We start from the raw sequence: 6,328 nt of genomic DNA, 5'->3' as shown, positions 1-6,328 counted from the left end.
CACCTGGAATGTTCGCACTCTTTATAGTGAAGGTGCAGTCTTCGCATTGGCAGACGTACTTGAAAAGTACAAGACCGATATTACTGCCATACAGGAAATTCGATGGATTGGGAAAGGCGTCACAACAACACCTAAAGGTGATGCACTGTATTATAGCTGCCATGACGTAAAGCATGAGTTTGGTTGTGGATTCGTAGTTAGTCGGAGACTAAAACATCTGGTATCCAGCTTCACCCCAGTGAATGAAAGACTTGCTGCAATTCGAATAAAAGCTAAATTCTTCAACATCAGCTTTATTTGCGCTCATGCTCCCACTGAAGAAAACGACGAACAGACGAAAGATATATTTTACGAGCGCTTAGAAGAAACATATGACCGTTGCCCTGCCCATGACATTAAAATCATTCTAGGCGATTTTAATGCCAAAATTGGAAAGGAGAATATCTTTGGCCCAACAGTCGGGAAATTCAGTCTCCACAGTGAAACATCTGACAATGGTATGAGGCTGATAGAGTTTGCAGCTGCAAAAAACATGGTAGTTAGCAGTACCAGATTTAATCATCTCGATATTCATAAGGGCACCTGGCTGTCTCCAGATCAGAAAACAAGAAACCAAATTGATCATGTTGTGATAGATGGAAGACAGCATATTCCACTCAACTAGCCCAATTGCTTAATCAAAGCACTCCTCATCCCGATAACATATCAGCGCAATGGCAAAGCATTGCCCACTCCATGCAAACAGCCGCAAAATCCATACTTGGATACCAGAGACTTCCACCAAGGAATCCATGGTATGATCAGGAGTGTCGTGCTGCCACCGAAGAGAAAAATTCGGCATATAGGGCTACTTTACAATCCGTAGCAACGCGTAGCGCACGAGAGAGATTCAGGAAGAAAAGGAGAGAGGAGAAACGTCTTTTCCGCAGGAAAAAGAGAGAGAGATGGAAAAGCGGGAGTGTAAAAAAATCGAGGTGTACAGGAGCCAGAATGAAGTCCGAAAATTCTACCAAAGAGTCAAGCATCAAACTGATGGCTTTGGTACAGGCACATCCTCCTGTAGAGACCAGCAAGGTAATTTGGTAACTGATACAGATAGTGTACTCAGGATATGGAAAGAACATTTTTCAAATCTGTTGGTATCCAATAGCAGCGAAGACGACGAAGATACCACAGTCCCAATCCCAGAAGATGGTATTGAATGTATACCGCCCAGCCAAGATGAGGTAAAGACAGCAATAAATCGGCTGAAGAATAATAAGGCAGCAGGGGCCGATGGCTTACCAGCCGAGCTGTTCAAAACCGGAGGCGACACGCTGATAAGGTGTATTCATCAGCTAGTTAGCACCATCTGGCAGGAAGAACGAGTACCCGACGTTTGGAACCTGAGTATCCTGTGCCCCGTCCACAAGAAGGGAGATAAGACTGTATGCTCTAACTATAGGGGCATAAGTCTACTCCCTATTGCCTACAAGATCGTGTCAGGGATATTGTGCGAACGACTAAAGCCTATGGTCAACGAGATAATTGGACCATACCAATGCGGCTTTAGACCTGGCAAGTCCACCATTGACCAGATATTTACCCTGCGGCAAATCCTGGAGAAGACCCAAAAGATGCAGATCGACACCTACCACCTTTATGTCGATTATAAAGCAGCCTTCGACAGCCCGCTGCGTTCAAAGGTATCCCAAGCCATGTCTGAATTTGGTATCCCCGCAAAGCTCATCCGGCTTTGTAAAATGACTTTAACTGACACGAGGTCCTCAGTTAAAATAGGAAAGAACCTCTCCGAAGGGTTTGGTACCAAAAGAGGTTTCAGACAAGGAGACAGCCTTGGGTTATACGAGAGGCCAAAAGGTTATACGAGAGGCAAACGTCAAAAGAAGTGGCACAATCTACACCAATAGTCACATGTTACTTGCTTATGCTGATGATATAGACATCATGGACCGATCAGTAAAAGAAGTAACTGATACCTTTATAAAGGTCGAAGGAGAATCTGCTAAAGTGGGTCTGGCGGTAAACGGTGAGAAGACCAAGTTGATGGTGTCGACGCGCAATGCGTCCATTGAGCTCGGACCGACTGTGGAAGTTGGTTCCTATAATATTGAGGTAGTAAAAGACTTCGTCTACCTCGGCACCTCCGTAAACACAACAAACGACATCAGTTGTGAAATAAAAAGAAGAATTGTATTGGCCAACAGATGCTACTTTGGTTTAAGTAAGCAGTTTAAAAATAAAGCCACATCTCGTCAAACAAAAATAACGCTCTACAAAGCACTGATACTACCCGTGCTGATGTATGGCTCCGAAGCCTGGGTACTTGCGCAAGCAGACATGGCAGTGCTTGGTGTGTTTGAGAGAAAAATTCTTCGAAAGATCTACGGACCAATCTGCGTTGACGGTGAATATCGACGTCGCATGAACCACGAGCTGTATCTGCTATACAACGACATCAATATTGTTAAACGTATCGAGATGCAGCGATTGCGTTGGCTAGGCCATATCATAAGAATGAGCGATGATGAACCCGCTAAAAAGGCGTATAATTACGGACCGCTTGGCGGTGCACGAAGAATTGGCAGGCCAAGGAATAGATGGCGCAAACAAGTGGATGATAAGATGAAAAGGCGCGGTATTCCAGAGTGCGAAGCAACAAATAGAGAGGAATGAAGATCTCTTCTTAGTTCGGCCTATAGAACAAACGTTCTGTAATGGGCCAGCTAAGTAAGTAAGTATTAATATGCAATTTTTTCCAGTATACTTTGTCAGGCTTCAAACTACAATTGTCGATCATCAAAGTTCCCTCATGTCACTTTATTAATACCAAACTAGCCATTGACTTTTCTAAAAAAAAAAAATAGAGTTATATTCTTTGCCATCAAACAGAGTTTACTCGCATCAAATCTTCCCCACACTTGACTTTCAAGTTTTTGACTATACACTACCTCAACAAACTCATTTCCCTAGTTTCAAAATATTCTTAGATCACTTGCTCAGACGTTAAACTACTTTGTCTAGCATTTAAATTCCTCCATTCCACTTTGTTAAGATTCAAACTAGAATTGCATTACTATAGCAAACATCAAACTGCTTCTCTGGCTTCAAAATTCCTTTAGACCACGTATTTGAATGTCAAAGCACTTTGTCTAACGTCACACTTCCTACATTCCAATACAAATGACAAGCTACAGACTACAATTAGATTAGATTTCAAGCATGGAACTACTTTAATGCACATCAAACTTCCCTCAGACCACTTTATCAACTCCTAACCAGCGCTTGACCACTCTATCAAACATCAAATTATCTTATTAGACTTCAAACCGAATTTTCTCGCATCGAATCTTTTTCAAACTAGTCTTCTAAGCTTCAAACTATACAACACCACCTTACTAAGCACCAAATTGCTTTCTCTAGCTTCAAAATTTCCTCAGACCATTTGCTCAACCACCAAACTACTTTATCTAACATCTTAACTTTATCCATTCTTCTTTGTCATGCTTCGAACTACAATTAGATTACTACTTCCAGCAAAAACATCGCACAGGCTATTCTATTAACTTCAAACCACCCACAGACTTCTCTGTCAAAACCTCTTAGATCACTTGCTCAGACGTTAAACTACTTTGCCTAGCATTTAAACTTCTTCCATTCCACTTTGTCAAGCTTCAAACTAGAATTGCATTACTGTTCCAAGCATCAAACTGCTTCTCTGGCTTCAAAATTCCATTAGACCACGTATTTGAATGTCAAACCTTTTTGTCCAACGACACACTTCCTACGTTCCAACTACAGACTGAAATCATATTAGGTTTCAAGCATTGAACTACTTTAATGCACTTCCCTCAGACCACTTTATCAACTCCTAACCAGCGCTAGACCACTCAATTAAACATCAAATTATTATATTAGACTTAAAACTGTATTTTATCGCATCGAATCTTTTTCTAACTAATCTTCCAAGCTTCAAACTATACAACACCATATTACCAAGCATCAAATTGCTTTCTCTAGCTTCAAAATTTCCTCAGAACATTTGCTCAAATTTCAAACTACTTTAACTAATATCTTAACTTCATCCATTCTTCTTTGTCATGCTTCGAACTGCAATTAGATTACTATTTCCAGCAAAAAAATCACACAGGCTATTCTATTAACTTCAAACCACCCATAGACTTCTCTGTCAAAACGGCAAACTATCTTATCAGACTTCAAACTATATTTTGGGCTTCCAACATCCCTAAACAATTTTATCAAATTATAACCAGCCCCAGACCACTCTGCTAAACTTTTCAGTATATACTAGGTTGCAAACTATACATAGATTCCCTTCCATCCAACTACTTTTTCTGGCATCACTCTTCCAAGCATCAAAGAACTTGCTCGGCTCGAACTATCATGTTTTCAAGTGTTGAACTTTTTTCAGTGTACTTCGTCTAGTTTTTTTTTAAATATATTTCAGCATTTATTTAAATTTTAACAGAAAAATTTTCACAAGACAGAGAATGGGCTATTCAGAACTGCCAGAATAGCCCATTCTCTATCTTGTGGTTTCAGGACGACATCTAGCAATTCTTAAATTAGATGAATTTCTAGTATTAAAACTGTTCGAGTTGAATGGTAGAATTAAAGACCTATTCCCATTACCTCGAACCGCTTTGTAAACATAAACCATTAGTTGTTTCTTGTATAGTCCTCGAATTGGTAATATGGTTTTTGCATAGTTTTTGTACAACAAAATGGTATTATGGTGAATATCCAGATTAAATACGCATTTTAAACCCTTGTTCTGAGCACTCTGTAGAGATCTAAGTTCGCTACTCATTTTATGTGCATACACCAATAGATCCATCCAATCCGAGATTATTGATATCATTAAGATATAACATAAACAAGAGCGGTCCTAAAATACTACCCTGAGGTACACCCCACTTCACGGACGAAGTAGAGCTTTTTCCTTCACCAATTTGCACAAATTCCCTTCTATATGTTAAAAAACTTCTCAGCAAATCATTCTCCTTACCCCTTGCACCCTAGACAGACGGCAGCGTTAATTTGCATTAACTGCCTTTGTTTAAGTTAAATAGTTTATTTGCATTATTAGTTTCATTTACAACGGCCAATCTGTTGTGGTCTACATTATCGTTAAAATCTGCAAGCTCCTTATTGTTACATCCTTGTAACATTTACATCGCAGATTTTAACGATAATTCTTTCGTTGAGTTCCTTTGACATTTTCCCACCTCTCTTCATCTACTTTTACTTTCCATCGGATCGTTGAAACGCGCGCTTTATAGTAAGCTTTTCCTGCAAGATCGTTGCAAATATTCAAGGTAATATCGTTACCAAAACCCTATTTTATTTATCGAATAAAATCCATTTGACTTCTAGTCAAATATCATCAAAACGAAAATACTGCCTTTTTATTTCTTTTCTATTTTCTTTTATTTACATTGACGTAAACAGCCTTAATTCAAATTAATTCGTACATTATCCATATTCTTAATGCACAAAATCAAAGGAAATTTAAACTGAATTTAGCAATTTCAATATGGCAATGCTGTTGAAAATCAATTGTCTTTTGTCAAATTTCCATGTTTAAGAAAATAAAAAAAATCAGCAATTTTCGCGTTTCTTCAAAATAAGTATTGGTCTTTCGCGAGTAGAATAGCAGCTAATCGTTTTTCACGCCTTCTAACAAATCTCTTTTTAAAATTTTTATTTTCACAAAAAATGTCATTACCCACCATACCAATTCTATCGAAAATTATATCTTCTTCAAATGTTTCTTAAAGTTTTGCAATATTTTTATAATATTAAAAAGACTCAAAAATATCGCGAATAAATTAAATTTATTTTTGCTACTTCGTGGTGAAAAGGTCAATGGTAGAAAGTGTATTTGTATCGCATATTTTGGCGAACTTTTGTAAAGCTTTATGAAATGGTCTGCTGGGTACAAACAAACAACACAAACAGCTGTTTCATAAATGCAGAAACAGGATATTTTTAATGCAAATTAACTCTGCCGTCTGTCTAGGGTATTATGCCATAATATTCCATTTTTTCCAACAACGTATGAGGTTCACCACTGTCAAAACAGCCTCATCTGTTGCTCCACCTCTCACATACGCATATTGCGTTTTATATATCATACCTTCATCCTCCAAATATTTTAACAATTGTGTGTGAATAATCCGCTCAAAAATTTTATCAATAGACGATAATAAGGCAATAGGCCTATAATGTTCTGGTAAAGTTGCGCTTTTAATTTTTGGTATTGGTATAACCTTATGGAGTTTCAGTATATCCGGATATATCGACG

The sequence above is a fragment of the Musca autumnalis genome, unplaced genomic scaffold, assembly GCF_047663935.1.
Source record: "Musca autumnalis isolate F117 unplaced genomic scaffold, ASM4766393v1 scaffold_2, whole genome shotgun sequence".
In the NCBI taxonomy this organism is placed as follows: Eukaryota; Metazoa; Arthropoda; class Insecta; order Diptera; family Muscidae; genus Musca; species Musca autumnalis.
The sequence above is the reverse complement of the archived record's forward strand: the minus strand, read 5'-3'. Positions refer to the sequence as shown.